Source organism: Oncorhynchus keta, chromosome 31 (assembly GCF_023373465.1).
Source record: "Oncorhynchus keta strain PuntledgeMale-10-30-2019 chromosome 31, Oket_V2, whole genome shotgun sequence".
NCBI lineage: Eukaryota > Metazoa > Chordata > Actinopteri > Salmoniformes > Salmonidae > Oncorhynchus > Oncorhynchus keta.
This window is the reverse complement of record NC_068451.1, coordinates 18367994-18390701: the sequence shown is the minus strand read 5'-3', so window position 1 is coordinate 18390701 and position 22708 is coordinate 18367994. Positions and strand designations below refer to the sequence as shown.

Here is a 22708-nt window from a genome sequence, read left to right as displayed (position 1 = left end):
AGACCTGCACCAGGCTGGGAAGACTGAATCTGCAATAGGTAAGCAGCTTGGTTTGAAGAAATCAACTGTGGGAGCAATTATTAGGAAATGGAAGACATAAAAGACCACTGATAATCTCCCTCGATCTGGGGCTCCACGCAAGATCTCACCCCGTGGGGTCAAAATGATCACAAGAACGGTGAGCAAAAATCCCAGAACCACACGGGGGGACCTAGTGAATGACCTGCAGAGAGCTGGGACCAAAGTAACAAAGCCTACCATCAGCAAGGGCATTGAAGATGAAACGTGGCTGGGTCTTTCAGCATGACAATGATCCCAAACACACCGCCCTTGGCAATGAAGGAGTGGCTTCGTAAGAAGCATTTCAAAGTCCTGGAGTGGCCTAGCCAATCTCCAGATCTCAACCCCATAGAAAATCTTTGGAGGGAGTTAAAAGTCTGTGTTGCCCAGCAACAGCCCCAAAACATCACTGCTCTAGTGAAGATCTGCATGGAGGAATGGGCCAAAATATCAGCAACAGTGTGTGAAAACCTTGTGAAGACTTACAGAAAACGTTTGACCTCTGTCATTGCCAACAAAGGGTATATAACAAAGTATTGAGATAAACTTTTGTTATTGACCAAATACTTATTTTCCACCATAATTTGCAAATAAATTCATAAAAAATCCTACAATGTGATTTTTTCTCATTTTGTCTGTCATAGTTGAAGTGTACCTATGATGTAAATTACAGGCCTCTCTCATCTTTTTAAGTGGGAGAACATGCACAATTGGTGGCTGACTAAATACTTTTTTGCCCCACTATATATCCCTGTTAAATGTAATACTATTTAAATAAAAAAACTTCTAATAGTCAAACAAAGCCAAAACAAATGCTAACCATATCAAATCCTTCCTATGCTAATAAGCTCTTTCCTTCAGGGCTCCACAGTATTTTATCTGACAATAACATGAGTTAATAAATTCTGGTTTTGCAAGCCGAAGGGTTATTAAGGGTGGGATATAGTAAGTTCTGTTAGATAGGACAGTTGTTTTGCACAAATAGGATAGCCATTAATTCAAAAGACATACCTAAATAAAGTTTTAACCTAAGTAGTCTGTCTACCTGTATATAGGAAGTAGTCTGACTATGAAAAGTAGCAGATAGATATATTAAAACAGGTGAGGATAAATTAGGCTTGGTGAGAAGGCAGGGTAATCCTAGGCGAACGGAATGACTGAACCTATTCAATACTGAAAGAAATAATATCCAAAAGAGTGGGAGGGACACTTAAAATAGCAAAGTGAGATTTGGATAAATACAACCCGAGTTTAACCAGGGATGTAGGTCCCCTGGGTAATAACTGATAGATGTGGAAGTGAGATCTAATGTCCAGTCGATAGCAACGCTATAGATACGTTTCCAGGGAAGAGAATCGCATAAATCCATACACATAGATTGTAACTAGGTAACGGTAAACAGCACATACATAGATCATAGAAATATATACACTTAGATTGTGACAGTGTAGAAAGAGAGGATCTGAATCCCCTAATGGAATTACCCAATCCCCAGGCGGGGGAGGGTGATCATGACAGTGGAGCGCGGGACCTGTGGAGCCATTCAGAGCAAAAATGACAGAATGTGCTAAACTAACGGAACATTACCACCGACACGCAAACTTGTCTAAGGTAACTGAATACAGACAGGGAGAAAGTGAGACAGTCAGTCAGTACCTAGAACGTTTAAAATATGTATTCAATGCTAACAGTGGTACGCTAGAAGCAGCCCCCGGGGGTGATCAAAATACCCCTTATCATGAGTAACTAAAAATAGCCTTTGGAACTGGAATGCGCGTTGAAATCTGTAAGGAGGTGAAAAATAATTTAGTGGGGTGGGGGTTGGCAACTCTAGCGGAGGTAAAAAGATATGCTGTCCACCATGAACAGCACGGAGAGGCAGTCAAAAGAAAAATATCAAATGTTTTAATTGTAACAAAACTGGACATTTCGCCCGGAAGTGTAACACTCCCTGCAAACGTCACCACCGAGATTGTAATTTAACTGAGGGGGAGAATCTTGGTAATGTACATAGCATTGGTGGTTCAGTGGTGAGTGTCAGCCATTGCGCTAACTGAAATGTGAGTTTTTTTATTGTATTTAAACTATTTGTATGTTTTGCCTAGAAAGTTATAGTTGCTAGTGTTTGTATAAGATATAAACTGAACGTTTTAAATAGTTTGTTTGGTTCAAATTGAAAGACTAATTCGTTCAATTTAAAATAAGGACGGAGCGAATTTTGAGGTAAGACGATGTCTGTTCACTAAATGATCTGTTTGAATAAGGTATTGGGAATGGAGTCGTAATTAAAATGCTGAAAGTAAGGAAGAGAGTTAGTTGCTGTGTAGGCTACTAATTTTTAGAGTAAGTTGTTAGAGGAAAGTAGATTTGGTGTGGAATAACATAAAACTGCGTCATTACGTTGGATAAACAATCACGTTACTCAAATTGGTTTGACCGTTGTTCAGATACACTCTTTTCTGTACTTCTGGCAGTACAATTTTGATTGAGAGAAGTTGACTGATGTTATAAGTTCTATTCAAGATCCAACAGATGTGATAAATTAGGTTTGGTTTATCAAACCTGTCGCTGCGGCCTGGGCATGGACTCAGCGCCTGTTAATGACATCACTCACAATGCACTTTTGTCACCACGGCAATGAGGTTGTGACTGAGGGTGACAGAGAAAATGGTTTGTGTCATTTAGAAGGAAAATGCGTGCATTATTGTTTTGAGTCACTTTTCAGAAGTTGATAAAAAATGTCAAAATACATTTTTAAATGTAGCTCTATGTCGTCAGGGTAGTCAGAAAAGATGCTAAAACTAGCAACAGATTCGCTAGGTGGGCATCATTGATTTGTGGCGTTCATTGGGCTATATTTGGCTGTAAGAAAGGGAGATCTGAACGTTTGAATCGTAAAACATTGTGATAATGTATTCTGGTGGTTGATTCTTGGTTTGTTTATTTGGTTACTGGTTATGGTAGATTTTAGGTGTTGATTTTACTTAATTAAACATTGTATTATCTGATGTGTTTGAGTAAGATTCCTTCTTCCGGGACGGATGGAAGTTATCTAGAATATGTAAGTTGAAGGAGCCATGGGAGAATACGTTTACATTTTCATTAAATACCTGGGATTAAATTACTGATTTCTTACACTGAGAAATGTACGACATTTGCAACAGAGGAAAAAAGTATTCCATTTAGATAATAATGTTATCAGGTTAATTGTATCTAAGGGTAGCATGTTCACTTAAGTATACATATACATTGGCATTGATTAAAACTTATGATTAATGATTTGAGGTAAAGAGGAATTATCATTAGGTTTGGTTTATAGTTCATTTTTGAGTTTCTGAATTGATGTAGCATAGTGAATGCCAGTTAGGCGTTTTGTGTTTTTCCTGGGAGAATGGGAGTTTTATTGTCTCTCTTTTGGATGTTTCCTGGGACTATAATCTTGGGGAGAGTGGGTGAGATTGAGGCCATAAACGAACAAATTGAAAAGGGCCTGGAAGTTTGTCATTTTTTTTTCATTAAGGTTTGCAAATATACACACGTAAAACATTTGTTAGGACTATTTGTTTTAGTGCAAAGGTATTTTAAAGGGGCACACTCACATATGGGATTTTATGAGTTTTAATTACACAAGTGAAGTTTTTAAAATTGTAAGGATAAAGGGTTCTTTAATACCTCTAATGTGGTATGGAACATGACTATAAAAGGGTGGTATGACCTTTGACCTTATCATGGCTATCTCTTGGGGTCTGATCAACCTCAGGGGAGGGCCATTTGGATAATGAATTTGTGGTCATTTGGAATACTAGTTTTAAGGTCAATTAATTATAATAGAGTGTATAGCTCTGGGACATAATTATAGTTTGAACCACAGAGGGGAAAGTGGAATGGAGGCAAGACGGGGGGAGCGGGGAAATAAACTCCAGTGAGAAAAGAGAAAGTGGTTCAGGATTCTGTTTTAAAAACATTGGCTGTGAAGTTTTTGAATTGGCTATGATACATTGAGGTTTGGATAGGAGATATTTTAAGCCAATAGGGCAGGAAATTACATAGAAAAATTGTGATTTTATAAGCATTAAAATGATTAATGAAAATAAGTTTCAGTTCTTAGGTGTGATAAATTACTGTAGATAAGGTATTCCACACTATGCAACATATATTAAATTATTGATGAAACTGATTTTAAGGTTAACCTCTGCGCACAGAACTCGCTAGCGGGCTAAAATTCCACAACATATGGTGATCGCTACATAAATAGTCATATTAAACATTCATGAAAATACAAGTGTCTCACATGTATCGAAAGCCTAGAATCTTGCTAATCCAACTGCATTGTCAGATTTTAAAAACGATTTACTGCGAAAGAATACGATGCGATTATCTGAGCATAGAGCCCCATCAAAAAAACAATTTTAACCAGCACAGGCATAACATAATCACAAACTGCATTAAAATAAATCGTTTACCTTTGACGATCTTCGTCTGTTTGCAATTCCAATGCTCATTGTTACACAATGAATGATCTTTTGTTTGATAGAATCCATTTTTATAGCATAACACAAAACATTTTGTAAACCGCTTGTGTTGTGAATTCCTTCTCATTCCATTTTCGACGACACATTCAAGGTAAATAACCCACACAGAACGTGACTTTTCCAGTCATGTTTAGTTTCACTGCAATCAACTGGTTTGTTTGTAACACAATCAAACCTGATGGGTAATTTCGCGGGACATATTGACCGCAATAGTTTGTGTTGCAAGACCAACCCATGTAGTAAGCTCCAGCGTAAAGAGAGTCATTCGCTATTGAAGTTTCATACCGGAAGGAGAAACACATATTACGCACTGCATTGTTTGGTAAACGCGCAGATTCAGCTGTTTATATATCAATCAGTTTGGCGACTAAGTCAGGGAACGCTAAATCCAAGTCTAGATATACAGATGTACACACAATTTTAGAATACATTGATTGGGAAAGTGAGACAGAGATTGTTGAAGGACGATTCATTTAGCGACTGTGGAGGAATATTTTTTGACCGGGAGAGGACATCGTTTTGGACTGGTAAGTTCTTATCATACTAATGCCCTTGTTTGAAATTACTAATATAAAATATTATTTGTGATTTTTTTTAATTTTATTTTAGATGCAATATATAAACATGTAATGTCATGAAATGTGAGATGTGTGTGTCTGCCGCCCCACCACAAACCACATGAAATAGCCTATTTGAGGCTGTTGAGGGGAGGGCAGGCCCACAACAATGGCCGAAGTGAAATGGAGTCAGTAGATACAGCTGGTCTGTTGTAATATAATAAAGACAGTAGATCTAGCTGGTCTGTCATAATATAATAGAGACAGTAGATCTAGCTGAAATGTCATAATATAAAAGAGACAGTAGATCTAGCAGGTCATAATAATATATTCAACCTTATGTTCCCGGTACTCGATATATATCTGTTTATTATACCTGTTGAATAAGGGCTCATATGTGAAACTATTCTAACTGAACATTTTCTTTCACAGTGACACTGACTCCGAATGGGAGTCTTGTCCGGTGTCCTGTGTGAATTTAAGTATGCTCTCTCTAATTCTCTCTCTCTCTCTCTCGGAGGATCTGAGCCCTAAGACCATGCGTCAGGACTACCTGGCATGATGACTCCTTGCTGTCCCCAGTCCACCTGGCCTTGCTGCTGTTCCAGTTTCAACTGTTCTGCCTGCGGCTATGGAACCCTAAACTGTTCATTTTTACTCTCGAGGTGCTGTCCTGTTGCACCCTCTACAACCACTGTGATCTCCACCCGGCACAGCCAGAAGAGGACTGGCCACCCCTCATAGCCTGGTTCCTCTCTAGTTTTCTTCCTAGGTTCTTGCCTTTCTAGGGAGTTTTTCCTAGCCACCGTGCTTCTACACCTGCATTGCTTGCTGTTTGGGGTTTTAGGCTATATAAATTGATTTGATTTGATAGAGGACTGAGGGTCTTCCAAATATTGAAAGTGTGTAAATAGTTACCCATGTTATTTTGTAAATGTATATATATTTTTTTTTCATATTTTTTTTATCAATAATTACATGTTTTCCCCCAACAACAACAAAAAATCATTTTTTTCCCTCATTTTTTTTTTTTTTTTTTTTTGGGGGGGGGGGGGTGTGTTAGAATACCATTTTGGTATTTTGTATATAGTTATTTGTTTCAAAATGTATACCTTCACCAATTTGGCCACTTGAGTACATTTGGGCTACTTGTGTGGGACACCTGGGTGACTTCATGATAAATGTCATGTAGCACACTCATTTTGTTAGTTATCATTCTGAAACTTTGCACAAGCACTGTTGCCCTCTTATGTTTTTCACTGAAATTGTCCCCATCATCATATCTGAATGTTTGTTTTACCTTGTTCATTTTAAAGATGAACAAACCTACCCTAGTTAAACTGACTATCCTACCGATCCTCGACTTCGGCAATGTCATCTACAAAATAGCTTCCAATACTCTACTCAGCAAACTGGATGCAGTTTATCACAGTGCCATCTGTTTTGTTACTAAAGCACCTTATACCACCCACCACTGCGACCTGTATGCTCTAGTCGGCTGGCCCTCGCTACATATTCGTCGCCAGACCCACTGGCTCCAGGTCATCTACAAGTCCATGCTAGGTAAAGCTCCACCTTATCTCAGTTCACTCGTCACGATGGCAACACCCATCCGTAGCACGCGCTCCAGCAGGTGTATCTGACTGATCATCCCTAAAGCCAACACCTCATTTGGCCGCCTTTCGTTCCAGTTCTCTGCTGCCTGTGACTGGAACGAATTGCAAAAATCGCGGAAGTTGGAGACTTTTATCTCCCTCACCAACTTCAAACATCTGCTATCTGAGCAGCTAACCGATCGCTGCAGCTGTACATAGTCTATCGGTAAATAGCCCACCCATTTTTACCTACCTCATCCCCATACTGTTTATATTCATTTACTTTTCTGCTCTTTTGCACACTAATATCTCTCTACCTGTACATGACCATCTGATATATTATCACTCCAGTGTTAATTTGCAAAATTGTAATTATTCGCCTACCTCCTCATGCCTTTTGCACACAATGTATATCGACTATTTTCTTTCTACTGTGTTATTGACTTGTTAATTGTTTACTCCATGTGTAACTCTGTGTTGTCTGTTCACACTGCTATGCTTTATCTTGGCCAGGTCGCAGTTGCAAATGAGAACTTGTTCTCAACCAGCCTACCTGGTTAAATAAGGGTGAAATAAAAATACAAATAAAATAAATAAATAAAAAAAACGTATGTTTTTTTCCATTGTTTTATCTAAACCAGATCTATTGTGTTATATTCTCCTACATTCAATTCACATTTACTCAAACTTCAGAGTGTTTTCTTTCAAATGGTACCAAGAATATGCATATCCTTGGTTCTGTGCTTGAGCTACAGGCTGTTAGATTTGGGTATGTCTTCAGGCGGAAATTGCACAAAGTAGGGGGGAGCTCTAAGTGACTCCCCATCCCGCATGAGGGAGCGTAATCATCGACTGACACTACGCAACGGACATAAATATTCCTAGAAAATATTCCTATTCATGAAAATCACAAGTGAAATATATTGAGACACAGCTTAGCCTTTTGTTAATCACCCTGTCATCTCAGATTTTCAAAATATGCTTTACAGCCAAAACTAGAGAATCATTTGTGTAAGTTTATCGATAGCCTAGCATAGCATTTTGTCCAGCTAGCAGCAGGTAACTTGGTCACGGAAATCAGAAAAGCAATCAAATTAAATTGTTTACCTTTGATGAGCTTCGGATGTTTCCACTCAGTTAGATAGCCAATATTCCTTTTTTCCAAAAATATTATTTTTGTAGGCGAAATAGCTCCGTTTGTTCTTCACGTTTGGCTGAGAAATCGCCCGGAAATTCTTGTCATGAAAACGCCGAAAAATATTCAAAATTAGCTCCATAATATCGACAGAAACATGGCAAACGTTGTTTATAATCAATCCTCAAGGTGTTTTTCAAATATCTATTTGATAATATATCAACCGGGACTGGTGGCTTCTTAGTAGGATAGAGAGAAACAATGGTCGCATTTGTCCAGCTGACCACTGAAGCAATGTTGACGTTCAGGCTCATTTTTCCAAATAAAAGCCTGAAACTATGTATTGTGACACTAGACACATTAGGGAAGCCGTAGAAAAGGAATCTGGTTGATATCTCATTCACTGCTCAATAGGGACGCATAGGAACGTTTCGATTCCGTCACCTTCTCTGTCGACCTTAGACAACATATACCGACCGGCCTGTTCTTTAACCTCAATTCAGAGGCCAGGTCTTTAAATAACAGGACTAGACCCGCCCGTGCACGGTTTTCAGCTACTACCTTTGGACGACAGAGGCAGGTCTTGGATATCCGCTCTAAGGACCAATTGTTACTGTAATTTCATTATTCCAATATGTTTTCATTAATTGAATTCACTTAGTCTATTTTATGAGAATTTGTAAGATTCTTATTTGCATAAAATAGACAGAGACCAGTCTTATCAATAATAGATAATAGTATTTATTCTCGGAGCGCGCTGCCATGTAACCACGAACAACAGTTTATATACAAAATATGACTTCATAGGTTATAAAATATTATTTCTCCCAACAGTTCAAAAGTTCATTCGAGATAAACCTTCTGAAGTTTTCATCCATCACCATTCAGCAGACAGTTCCAACTAATGGAAAACCTAAGAAAACACACACTGCCTTATCTAAACATCCCAGAGCTAAGTTGAGTCGGTTCAACCATAGGTTAATGACCCTTTCTGCTTACTTAAAAAAAACACTTCCAATCTTCTCCAACCTGGCTGGAATGGTATTTATTTTATTTAATTACACCCTGTTTCAGGATCCACAATCCCTCACTTATGAATTCATATTGTTAATCAGATATAATAAAACAGAGTATAAGGTCACTTAGTTACAGTTCTATTTAAAATGGGGATATTGTTTAGTCATTATTCATAAAATTCCTTACACCATCTTAGCCACATTCCAGTAGAGAAAGCCACACGGTCTCTCAGTTAGATATCCATTGTAGGAGTATTATTCTCATACTAAGCAGTTCCGCTTCTTATATCGGCAGCTAAGCAGTTTCCTCCCATTGTTAAGCCGCGCAAACTGTTGCTGACAGTCTTAATTTTGTATAGAATTTGCATCAAGGATGAAATCTAAGTGCTAATGGTTCTACACATTTGCTTTCAAATGGCTTGTCTGTGCTCTACTCAGTCACTCGGTAAATATTGACTAACCATCTAATAGCCCAAGCAGGATTTTATTTCTTCATCACACAGAATTCCCTGATATATAAGACCCAGCATTTAACTGATGATCAGTTTGACTTTTACTATGAAAGGGGGTGTATCTTAATCTGGGTCTCCAGTTCTTGACCTGATTATTACTACACTGCGCTGCACTCTCCTGAGGGTACTAGTGTATAAGGCCTACTTCCTCGAGTATGCTGTTCAGATCCTGACTTTTGTCTGTCATGGGGTAGACTGAGTTTGTTTGTAACATTTAGGATATGATCTGTCCTCCTGCCCAATAACATACACAGTTACACTGAAGAGGAAGTGGGACCTTTGACATTTATGTTGGGAAATAGTGGTGGTTGACCAAACATCAGAAAACATACTTCTCCTCCGCTCCGCTGTTACAGGTTAATTACATCTGTATTTTCCCTGTTGTTTCTCTTCTCTCTTGTTCTTCTTCCCCTGTGAGAGTAAGACAGTTCCTCCTCCTCTTCCCCTGTGAGAGTAAGACAGTTCCTCCCCCTCTTCCCCTGTGAGTGTCACGTTCGTTGAATGGAGGAGACCAAGGCGCAGCGTCAGATGAATGCATGCTTTTTAATGAAGACGAAAAACACTTAACAAACTATGCAAAAACAACAAACCAAACGTGACGCTATATAATACTAGTGCAGACACAAGCAACTAGACATAGACAATGACCCACGAATTACCCAAAGAATATGGCTGCCTAAATATGGTTCCCAATCAGAGACAACGATAAACAGCTGCCTTTGATTGCGAACCAATCTAGGCAACCATAGACATACAAAACCCCTAGACTGGACACAACCCCATAAACATACAAAACCCCTAGACAGTACAGAAACACATATCATACTTGTCACACCCTGACCTAACCAAAATAATAAAGAAAACAAAGCAAACTAAGGTCAGGGCGTGACAGTATCCCCCCCCAAAGGTGCGGACTCCCGGCCGCACACCTAAGCCTATATGGGAGGGTCTGGGTGGTCATAACTCCGAGGTGGCAGTTCTGGTGAGGGACGTGGTCCCCGCTCCACTTCTGACTCGGCCCACTTACGTAATGTCTCTGGAGCGGGAACCCTCACCGCCGACCCCGGACTAGAGGACGCCACTGGACTGATGGTCGAGTCTGGGGTGAGTGGCGCTTCTGGACTGAAGGGAGACTCTGGCGGATCCGGACTGGAGGGAGACTCTGGCGGATCCGGACTGGGACTTGTCGTGGTAGGTTCCGGTCTGCGGCCCGTCGTAGCAGGTTCCGGTCTGCGGCCCGTCGTAGGAGGTTCCGGTCTGCGGCCCGTCGTGGTAGGTTCCGGTCTGGGGCCCGTCGTAGCAGGTTCCGGTCTGCGGCCCGTCGTAGGAGGTTCCGGTCTGCGGCCCGTCGTAGGAGGTTCCGGTCTGCGGCCCGTCGTAGGAGGTTCCGGTCTGCGGCCCGTCGTAGGAGGTTCCGGTCTGCTGCCCAACGTACGAGGTTCCGGTCTGCGGCCCGTCGTAGGAGGTTCCGGTCTGCGGCCTGTCGTAGGAGGTTCCGGTCTGTAGACTGTCGCCGGACGCTCTGGACTGGGTACTGTTGCCAGACACTCCGGACTGGGTACTGTCGCCGGACGCTCTGGACTGGGTACTGTCGCCGGACGCTCTGGACTGGGTACTGTCGCCGGACGCTCTGGACTGGCCAGGCGCACTATAGGCCTGGTGTGTGGTGCCGGCACTGGTGGTACCGGGCTTGGGACACGCACCTCATGGCGAGTGCGGGGAAGAGGAACATGGTGTACTGGACTGCCGAGGCACACTATAGGCCTGGTGCGTGGTGCCGGCACTGGTGGGACCGGGATGGGGACACGCACCTCAGGGCGAGTGCGGGGGGGAGGAACAGGGCGTTCAGGGCTCTGGAGACGCACAGGAAGCCTGGTGCGTGGTGTTGGCACTGGTGGTACTGGGCTGGGGACACGCACCTCAGGGCGAGTGTGGGGAGCAGGTACAGGACGTACTGGGCTGTGGAGGCATACTGGAGGTCTGGAGTGTAGAGCTGACACAACCCGTCCTGGCTGGATGGTTATACTTGCCCTGCAAATGCAGGGCGCTGGCACAGGATGCACAGGGCTGTGCAGACTCACAGTACGCAGAACCGGCACAGGATATCCTGGTCCATGGAGGTATACTGGAGACCAGGAGCGCTGGCTGGATGCTCATTCTAGCGCACTGGAGACACCGGTCTGGTGTTTGTGTGTAGTGTGTTCTGTTGTTTGTGTGTAGTTTGTTTGTGTTTAGTGTGGTCTGGTGTTTGTGTAGTGTGTTCTGGTGTTTTGTGTGTAGTGTGTTCTGGTGTTTGTGTGTCATGTGTTTGTGTCTAGTGTGGTCTGGTGTTTGTGTGTAGTGTGTTCTGGTGTTTGTGTGTAGTTTGTTTGTGTGTAGTGTGGTCTGGTGTTTGTGTGTAGTGTGTTCTGGTGTTTGTGTGTAGTTTGTTTGTGTGTAGTGTGGTCTGGTGTTTGTGTGTAGTGTGTTTGTGTCTAGTGTGGTCTGGTGTTTGTGTTTAGTGTGTTCTGGTGTTTGTGTTTAGTTTGTTTGTGTGTAGTGTGGTCTGGTGTTTGTGTGTAGTGTGTTTGTGTCTAGTGTGCTCTGGTGTTTGTGTGTAGTGTGTTCTGTTGTTTGTGTCTAGTGTGTTCTGTTGTTTGTGTGTAGTGTGTTCTGTTGTTTGTGTGTAGTGTGGTCTGGTGTTTGTGTGCAGTGTTTTCTGGTGTTTGTGTGCAGTGTCTTCTGGTGTTTGTGTGCAGTGTGTTAAATTCAGGGCTGCATACTTGTCTTGTGTAATAGTGATGTGTCTCTGTTTGTTGGGGTCTGTGTTTTTTCACTCTGGAAAAGTACAAGGACTATGGCTGTTTAGGTGGCTGCTGTGTTGTTGATATGTTTGGCCATTTATCACTGTGTTGTAAGCCATTGGAGCGACCATTTCAACTTGCCCAGATGAGGGCCTATAATATGTCCATGCAGCCGATTAGTATGTCCCTCTCATGTTTCCGGGACTCTGTGTACTTTCTGATGCCCTGTCTGTGTGCCTGCTGCTGTATGAAGTCCACGTAGACACACCAGATCATCCATTCAGGAATCAGTAGTCAATCTTCCTCTTCATCGTGTGATGAACTATACCACCGCCTCGTCCGCTTGACACAAACACATACACAGGCACACACACAAACAAACACATATACAGACATGTCTGGACGTGCAGGCAGGTAAGGTAGGCTGTGATACCAAGCCCAGTCAGAGCATGACAGAGTGTAACGTATTCATGATTCCACAACAAATGGAGTTAGTTATTAAGCTGAAGTCACATGAAGATCCTCCAGTCTAGCACCATAGGATGGCTGATGTCACTCGCGTCCCTGAGACACTGCATAGCATGTTTATTCATGTTGCCTTCACAAACACCAAACACTGCGCTCCACTAACTCTGCTTCTCTAACCTTACGGCCAACATGCTGCACGAGTATTGAAACAATATCAACATATTGTATGTGGCAGGGGAAATCATTTACCCAGACAGAAGTGCTAGACCTTGGCCCTTGTCTCTCTCTCATTCTCTCTCTCTCTCTCTCTGTCCCTCCCTGTTTCTCTGTTTCTGTCTCTCTCTCTCTCTCTCTCATTCTCTCTCTGTCCCTCCCTGTTTCTCTGTCTCTGTCTCTCTCTCTCATTCTCTCATTCTCTCTCTGTCCCTCCCTGTTTCTCTCTCATTCTCTCCCTCTCTGTCCCTCCCTGTTTCTCTGTTTCTCTCTCATTCTCTCCCTCTCTGTCCCTCCCTGTTTCTCTGTCTCTGTCTCTCTCTCTCTCTCATTCTCTCTCTGTCCCTCCCTGTTTCTCTGTTTCTCTCTCATTCTCTCTCTCTCTGCCCCTCCCTGTTTCTCTGTCTCTGTCTCTGTCTCTGTCTCTGTCTCTCTCTCTGTCTCTCTCTCTCTTTCTCTCTCTCTCTCTGCCCCTCCCTGTTTCTCTGTCTCTCTCTCTCTCTCTCTCTCTCTCTCTCTCTCTCTCTCTCTCTCTCTCTCTCTCTCTCTCTCTCTCTCTCTCTCTCTCTCTCATTCTCTCTCTGCCCCTCCCTGTTTCTCTGTCTCTCTCTGTCTCCCCCCTCTCTCAATTAAATGAAATTAGCTTTATTGGCATGATGTAACAATGTACATATTGCATACTTTCTCTCTCAATCTTTCTCTCTTATTCTCCCACCCCATCTTTCTCACTCGCCCCAACCCTTCTTTTTTGAGTGTATGATTATTTATTTTGTGTTGAGGTAGATTAATCAAAGAATTTCCATGTCATTCATCCAGTCAGCTATGTAGTGTACCGTCTCTTGACCTCTCTCCTCCCTCCTTCCCTCCATCCCTCCTGGAAAAATGTATTCCCCACAGGGTCAGGGGTTTGAGAAGCTCATCTCCAGCACAAGACGCAGGGCTGTAAATCTGTACATTTCTCCACGACATGTACAGTATTGCTGCTTTTGTCATTCACGTCATGTGTTGCTTGTACAATACTAACACCGTAGCTGTTCTCAGTTAAGTTGTTTTGTCTCCTTTGACTGTTCTGTTTTCGTATCTCCTGTAGGGCTGCATGTTAACCAAGGACACTGAATGTGACTAGAAATGACTGTTCTGCCATATTACCATTGTGTAATGCTGTACTGCTGCCTAACACCTAAGCTACTCTAGGCCTTAACAGAAAATACTACACGTGTACTGGGTTTTCTTTTGTTCCTTACTCATGTACTGCGCTGTTTGAATTGACTGGATCTGAGTTAGACGATACATCCAGTAAGTTTTCCATCTGGGTCAAAGAAACAGTTGCTGAATGACACACATGATGCTACAATATGGTTTGGTTTACATGTGTTCCAGCTGTTCCCTTTACCCTGGTAATGCTAAGATGCCATGGCCTGGTTTAGGCTACATGTGTTCTCTACTGTATGCTGAGTACGTTATGTCCTAGTAGTTAAAACACACCTGCTTTACGTGTGCTACTCTACACTGAGGACGCTGTCACATATCTCCTTATGATCCGGATCCTGCAGTGTTTGGTACCCTGATCCGCGCTATAAAGCATGTGTGAAACGTAAACAAACCCTGGCTGAAATGAATCCTGGACCTGTGTGAATATCGGTACCAGGTATTGCGACACGGCAGCAGGAGTCGCATGGAACCTTTTGGCCCATTGTAAGCTCGCTAACATCATGTAAAATGTGTCTTGCTAATCCTACCATGAAACGGTTATTTTCAGGTCTTGTGAAAGCAAAATGTATTTCTAGAATTCTCACAAACGCTCCAGGGAAAACACAGCATTTTTACATGAAATTCGTTACCCTGGTTCGGTTTTCCCTTGTACTGAAGGTGACTGGTGGTCTGCAGTATAGTACCACTGGAATGCCTGGGAAAACTGTAGCCACTGTAGCAGAACATGTCCTTAACTGCTGCCTGGGTTGGCAATTTATGATCCTATTAAAAAGTTACAAAGGCACATGATTGTGTTATGTTAGGAATGAGGCTCTTATTACACTGGGTTATTACACTAGGTTATTACACTGGGTTATTACACTGGGTTATTACACCAGGTGTGGTTTGACAGTTTTCTCCTTTTGTTTATAAGAATCTAGATTCTCTGTTTGAAGCTATCGATCCATATATTGTGTGTCACTCCCAGGGTAATCAGGTCATGTGTTTTCAGGGATTCTCTCTCTCTCACTCTCTTTCTCTCGCTCTTGCCTGCTCTCTCTACTCTCTCTCTCTCTCTCTCTCTCTCTCTCTCTCTCTCTCTCTCTCTCTCTCTCTTTATACTGAGTTAAGTATACAAAATCAGTGCCCGTAATTAGTCTATATCTCTTTTAATCAGACACTATTCCTTCTCTGTGTCATTATCCTTAACAGGGTTTTTAGGTAAATCTTTAAAAAAAAACGCCTACAGGAGATGATGATGAATCTGTCAAGAAGTAGGTGGTGTAGGCCAAGAGTTTTCAAACCTCTTCTCGGGGACCCACAGCCATTACATGTATTTGAACTATTCCTTTGCTCGGGAATATTTTACGAGATACCGGTATTGATGCACGGATCAGTTTGGGTTTTTACTTGACCTTCTATAGTGGTATTTGAATGTTTGTTTTGTTAAATGTGATACGCTGTGTGTAACGTCCATTTTTATAGTTTACTTTGCTACTTGAGTCATCTCTCTCTCCCCATGCCGCTTTCCACACAGACCTAGCCCCGCCCCCATCACTCAAGGAGCACATTCAAGGAGTTCTTCCTTGACTACGGGACACTTGTGTTCAGTCTGCATGGTCAATGCAGCACATGCAACAATGTTGATGGCAACGATGCTGTTTTCACTTTGCTTCTTAATATAAATACACTTGTGTTCTATAATTACATTATTTGTTTGTGTTTCTTACATCTACAAACAGCTAGTTTGTATTTTCTTAGCAAGTTGGGCCTAAATAATTTTAGCCGCTAATGATAATCGCTAGTTAGCTGGCTAGCTAGCTAATAAATGTACTGAGCCAGAGCAAACATAATTAGCTATACAACCTGTTAATACCAGTGATGGTGTAGACCGAAATCAGCATATTGTTTGTGCAACAGTATCTTCTAAATCAAAGAGGAATACTAGAAGCATGAATATGTTAGCTACATGAAGTGGATTAGAGAAAACATTCAACGTAGCCAAAGATTATAGGGTCCCCTAGGAAACACTTATCAACTACTCCGGTTCCTACCCTGTCACAATAACTCCTCCCTGGCATTTTCATTCATTGTCATGTCAAACAACACTGTATTCAAAGTGCCCAGTATTATATTCTAACTATAGAATTAGAATAATTGTTCTATTTCCGTGATTCCAAAAGTTGCTCTAAATCTCAAGTCAAATCGCAATTGCAACATTTGGTTAAAAATAAGGCCTAGATTGTTTGCCCAAATCATGTAGCCCTATGTAGCAATGTGGACATTATCTCAAATGAGTGGAGGAAATGTAGAAATGGATGAGAATGCGGAATTTGGGGGGGGTTGAAGATTAATTTAACAGTATTAAACAATCAGAATGGAGAAAGACCCATTGAATTCCCATAGAATGTATGTGTTAACCGCCCTAGGATCACTCACTACTCAAAAAGCAAATGTAGAACTTGTATTATTCAAAAACATAAAATATTGTCAAATAGTTTAAATGCCGTGCTATGATATTTTGACCATTTCGCTCAGCCATATCCTAAGCTAGCATACCTGATTCAGCTTGTCAACTAAGATAGTTGAGGCAGAGACAGACCAGACAGACTTTATGCCCTGCATGATGCTGATGACTGTTTGTCTCTTCGTTTACAAAAGACATGTCGAGGCACATACAGATCTCACTGTTCCAGCTCCCTCCATTTGCTTTCTTGCACGCTAGCACACACATACACACTGTCTCTTTCTCGCTCACACACACCTCCACAAGTCTTACGCTTTATTAAATCTGCTGGATACTCTTAATTACTTCACTGATTAGAATCAATCACATGCTAATGATAGTACAGAGGAGATTTTGTATTTATTTTTTAAACAGACTGAGCATTATTAAGAGTATTGGGCCAGTAACCGAAAGTACGCTGGTTTGAATCCCCTTGTCGGCAAGGTGGAAAAATCTGCCGTTCTGCCCTTGAGCAAGGTAGTTAACCCCCAAACAACAACTGCTCCCCGGGCGCTGATGACGTGGATTAGGACAGCCCTCCGCACCTCTCTGATTCAGAGGGGTTGGGTTAAATGCGGAAGACACATTTCAGTTGAAGACATTCAGTTGTGCAGCTGACTAGGTATCCCCCTTTCCCCGTAAGAAGATTCCTTATCAGTGAAGACTTAAGCCAAAGCTTCTCTTTAGGTACTGTAGTCGTACCGATATCATTATTACCATTCCATGTCACAGACGGCCATTTCAATCTCTTCCCTCATGGCTCTAGGGGTCAATTGATGACTGATTCATGAACTCCAGTTGTACCATGAGCTCTTTAGTCTTTGTCTGCTCCCAAATGCCACCCTTTATAGTGCACTCCCTTTGACCAGTGTAGTCTCACACTCTCATATGCAGATTTATTCTGTCCATTACGGTAATGATATTGCTGTGCCACTCCCATACAATGAGCTCAGTCCTCGCTCTCATGTATGTTCAGTAGGATAGTCTCACATGTGATACTGTCTGACATCCCACCTTTCAGAGTTAACACTCCATAGATTTTCACACAATAGCTTTCTGCTGTACGTCCTGGGTAATTAAATAGGATTTCGACGATGCTGTGCTGCAGATAAATCTAGGTTTTAGCCTCACTGTTCACAGAACAGGTCTGATGGTATCAACTCTGACTCAAACCTAGCTGCAGCTTTAAATGGTGTGAAATGGCTGTTCAACATCACTTTGAGCCTGAAGATTAAAATGTCTGTGTGGTTACCACTAACCCTTTGTGCTGATGGAGAACCCTGTAGGGTGGCCATGGTAACATGCAAGTGATTATGTGTGTTCACAGCATTTCGGTTACTGGCCCAAGGCTCTAACCACTAGGCTACCTGCCACCCCTGATAGACTAGCATTCAACAGACACACGTCATGCACACACTAATTGCAGAGCGGGCAGCAGTGTGATTAAAATGTACTGTGCTATGACGTTGATAGAGATAGAGGTAAAGACAGACCTTGCATTGTATTACAGGATCCTAGCAGTATGTAACTGTTTATGTAGTAGCAGTGACACTGTGAGTCATTGTAGTAAAACATCTGAAACATAGGAGTCTGTTTGCGGTGGTTGTGGCATACAGTACCGGGTCAAAGTCAAAAATACTTTCAATTACTTACCTCAGAGTTTGCAAAAGTGTTTTAGGCGTTTGACCCAAGTCTGTTTGGAATTCATCCTGGTTAACCTAGAACCAAAATCTTGCATAATTTGGACATGTTTACATAATCTGTCCGAGAGAGATTAGTTTGGCCTATAGAATAAAAAAGTGAGTTGACTCCGTCCAGGCTGGTGATAATGTTGTGTAGTTTTACTGCTGCTGCTGTGTCCTCTGTATTAAGGCTTGGGGGGATTCCAAATGGCACCCTATTCTCTTCATAGTGCACTACTTTTGATTAGAGACCTATGGGCCCTGGTCAATAGTAGTGCACTATAAAGGGAATAGATTGCCATTTGACACGGAGCCTTGGTGTTTTCGTAGAGGGGGGTTGCTGTGGGTTTGTTCAGACTACCTAAAGCCAGCTTTGAGCTCACCTTGTCTGGGAGCCAAAGAGGTGAGCCAGGAGAGCTCCAATGTGGGCCAACAACACAGTCACACATTTTTCCACAGTTTGGAACAACACCATCACACATTTTTCCTCTGTGTGGAACAACACAGTCACACATTTTTCCTCTGAGCTCACCATTTTCTGTGGGAACAACACCATCACAGTGTCAGCCAGGAGTGTGGAACAACACCATCACACATTTTTCCTCTGTGTGGAATCACACATTTTTCCTCTGTGGGAACCAACAACACAGTCACACATTTTTCCACAGTGTGGAACAACACCATCACACATTTTTCCTCTGTGTGGAACAACACAGTCACACATTTTTCCTCTGTGTGGAACAACACCATCACACATTTTTCCTCTGTGTGGAACAACACAGTCACACATTTTTTCACCGTGTGGAACACACAGTCACACATTTTTCACTGTGTGGAACAACACAGTCACACATTTTTCCTCTGTGTGGAACAACACCATCACACATTTTTCCTCTGGAACAACACCATCACACATTTTTTCACCGGAACAACACAGTCACACATTTTTCCTCTGTGTGGAACAACACATCACACATTTTTCAACACAACACAGTGTGTCCTTTTTTCCAGAGTGTGGACAAACCATCAACATTTTTCCTCTGCATAGTGGCAGAAATTTTTTCACCGAGCTGTGCAAAATTTTTCCTCTCACACATTTTTTCACCGTGAACAACACAGTCACACATTTTTCCTCTGTGTGGAGTCACACATTTTTCCTCTGTGTGGAGAGGTTCAACACAGTCACACATTTTTTCACCGTGTGGAACAACACAGTCACACATTTTTCCTCTGTGTGGAACAACACAGTCACACATTTTTCCTCTGTGGAACTCACACATTTTTTCACCGGCCAACACACATTTTTCCTCTGTGGCTCACACATTTTTTCACCGTAGCTGTAGATATGGGGAGCTAGGCTATCTGGGCTGTAGCTATAGATATGTGGAACTCACCAACTGGGCTGTAGCACACATTTTTTCACCGTAGATTTTTTCATGTGGAACAACACAGTCACAACTGGGAACTGTAGCTGTGAGGAAGGACTATGGGGTCCTCCAGCAAAGATAAGCATAGTGGCAGAAATGAGCTGAGCAAAATTTAGCCTAGTCACTGAGAGGTTCAGACTACACAACACCTACAGTATGTGGAACTAGGCCAACTGGGCTGTAGCTGTAGATATGGGGAGCTAGGCTATCTGGGCTGTAGCTATAGATATGTGGAACTAGGCCAACTGGGCTGTAGCTGTAGATATGTGGAACTAGGCCAACTGGGCTGTAGCTGTAGATATGGGGAGCTAGGCTATCTGGGCTGTAGCTATAGATATGTGGAACTAGGCCAACTGGGCTGTAGCTGTAGATATGGGGAGCTAGGCTATCTGGGCTGTAGCTATAGATATGTGGAACTAGGCCAACTGGGCTGTAGCTGTAGATATGGGGAGCTAGGCTATCTGGGCTGTAGCTATAGATATGGGGAGCTAGGCTAACTGGGTTGTAGCTATGTAGCTATAGATGTGGGGAGCTAGGCTATCTGGGCTGTGGCTGTAGATATGGGGAGCAAGGCTAACTGGGCTGTGGCTGTAGATATGGGGAGCTAGGCTAACTGGGCTGTGGCTATAGATATGGGGAGCTAGGCTAACTGGGCTGTGTCTGTAGCTATTTTTATTTAACCTTTATTTAACTAGGTAAGTCAGTTAAGAACAAATTCTTATTTTTAATGACAGCCTAGGAACAGTGGGTTAACTGCCTGTTCAGGGGCAGAATGACAGATTTGTACCTTGTCAGCTCAGGGATTAGAACATGAAAGCTTTCGGTTACTAGTTTACATTACATTTACATTTACATTTAAGTCATTTAGCAGACGCTCTTATCCAGAGCGACTTACAAATTGGTGCATTCACCTTATGACATCCAGTGGAACAGCCACTTTACAATAGTGCATCTAAATCTTTTAAGGGGAGGGGGGGGTGAGAAGGATTACTTTATCCTATCCTAGGTATTCCTTAAAGAGGTGGGGTTTCAGGTGTCTCCGGAAGGTGGTGATTGACTCCGCTGTCCTGGCGTCGTGAGGGAGTTTGTTCCACCATTGGGGGGCCAGAGCAGCGAACAGTTTTGACTGGGCTGAGCGGGAACTGTACTTCCTCAGTGGTAGGGAGGCGAGCAGGCCAGAGGTGGATGAACGCAGTGCCCTTGTTTGGGTGTAGGGCCTGATCAGAGCCTGGAGGTACTGAGGTGCCGTTCCCCTCACAGCTCCGTAGGCAAGCACCATGGTCTTGTAGCGGATGCGAGCTTCAACTGGAAGCCAGTGGAGAGAGCGGAGGAGCGGGGTGACGTAGTTCAACGCTCTAACCACTAGGCTACCCTGCCGCCACATGTATGTACATGTAGATATGGTTAAAGTGACTATGCATATATGATGAACAGAGAGTAGCAGTAGCATAAAAGAGGGGTTGGAGGGTGGGGGGTGGGACACAATGCAGATAGCCCGGTTAGCCAATGTGCGGGAGCACTGGTTGGCCGGGCCAATTGAGGTAGTATGTACATGAATGTATAGTTAAAGTGACTATGCATATAGGATAGACAGAGCGTAGCAGCAGCGTAAAAAGAGGGGTTGGGGGCACACAATGCAAATAGTCCGGGTAGCCATTTGATTACCTGTTCAGGAGTCTTATGGCTTGGAGGGTAAATACTGTTGAGAAGCCTTTTTGTCCTAGACTTGGCACTCCGGTACCTCTTGCCATGCGGTAGTAGAGAGAACAGTCTATGACTGGGGTGGCCGGGGTCTTTGACAATGTTTAGGGCCTTCCTCTGACACCGCCTGGTGTAGAGGTCCTGGATGGCAGGACGGCAGCTTAGCCCCAGTGATGTACTGGCCGTATGCACTACCCTCTGTAGTGCCTTGTGGTCAGAGGCCAAGCAATTACCGTACCAGGCAGTGATGCAACCACTGCTCTCGATGTTGCAGCTGTAGAACCTTTTGAGGATCTCAGAACCCATGACAAATCTTTTTAGTTTCCTGAGGGGGAATAGGCTTTGTCGTGCCCTCTTCACAACTGTCTTGGTGTGTTTGGACCATTTAGTTTGTTGGTGATGTGGACACCAAGGAACTTGAAGCTGTCAACCTGCTCCTCTACAGCCCCGTCAATGAGAATGGGGGTGTGATCGGTCCTCCTTTTCCTGTAGTCCACAATCATCTCCTTACTCTTGGTTACGTTGAGGGATAGGTTGTTATTATGGCACCACCCGGCCAGGTCTCTGACTTCCTCCCTATAGGCTGTATCGTCGTTGTCGGTGATCAGGCCTACCACTGTTGTGTCGTCTGCAAACTTAATGATGGTGTTGGAGTCATGCCTGGCCATGCAGCCGTACAGGAGGGGACTGAGCACACACCCCTGGGGAGCTCCAGTGTTGAGGATCAGCATGGCAGATGTGTTGCTACCTATGCTCACCACCTGGGGGTGGCCTGTTAGGAAATCCAGGATCCAGTTGCAGAGGGAGGTGTTTAGTCCCAGGATCCTTAGCTTAGTGATGAGCTTTGGGGGTACTATGGTGTTGAACGCTGAGCTGTAGTCAATGAATAGCATTCTCATGTAAGTGTTCATTTTGTCCAGGTGGGAAAGGGCAGTGTGGAGTGCAATAGAGATTGCATCATCTGTGGATCTGTTTGGGCGGTATGCAATTTGGAGTGGTTCTAGGGTTTCTGGGATAATGGTGTTGATGTGAGCCATTACCGACCTTTCAAAGCACTTCATGGGTACGGACGTGAGTGCTATGGGTCTGTAGTCATTTAGGCAGGTTGCCTTTGTGTTCTTGGACACAGGGACTATGGTGGTCTGCTTGAAACATGTTAGTATTACAGACATGTTGAAAATGTAAGTGAAGACACCTGCCAGTTGGTCAGCACATGCCCTGAGCACACGTCCTGGTAATCCGTCTGGCTCCGCAGCCTTGTGTATGTTGACCTGTTTAAAGGTCTTATTCACGTCGGCTACGGAGAGCGTGATCACACAGTCATCCAGAA

At 43.1% G+C, this 22708-nt stretch overlaps 1 protein-coding gene and 1 long non-coding RNA gene across 3 annotated transcripts in view; both read left to right on the top strand.

Annotated features, from left to right (window-relative positions):
* LOC118364594 (E3 ubiquitin-protein ligase znrf2-like) overlaps positions 1-22708 on the top strand; it is a 99251-nt gene that overhangs the window by 15792 nt on the left and 60751 nt on the right. The gene's annotated exons all lie outside the window — the stretch shown is intronic.
* On the top strand, positions 180-7381 carry LOC127914312 (uncharacterized). The gene is made up of 2 exons (XR_008088000.1): positions 180-2120; positions 5670-7381. It is a non-coding gene; the product is annotated as an uncharacterized LOC127914312 (long non-coding RNA).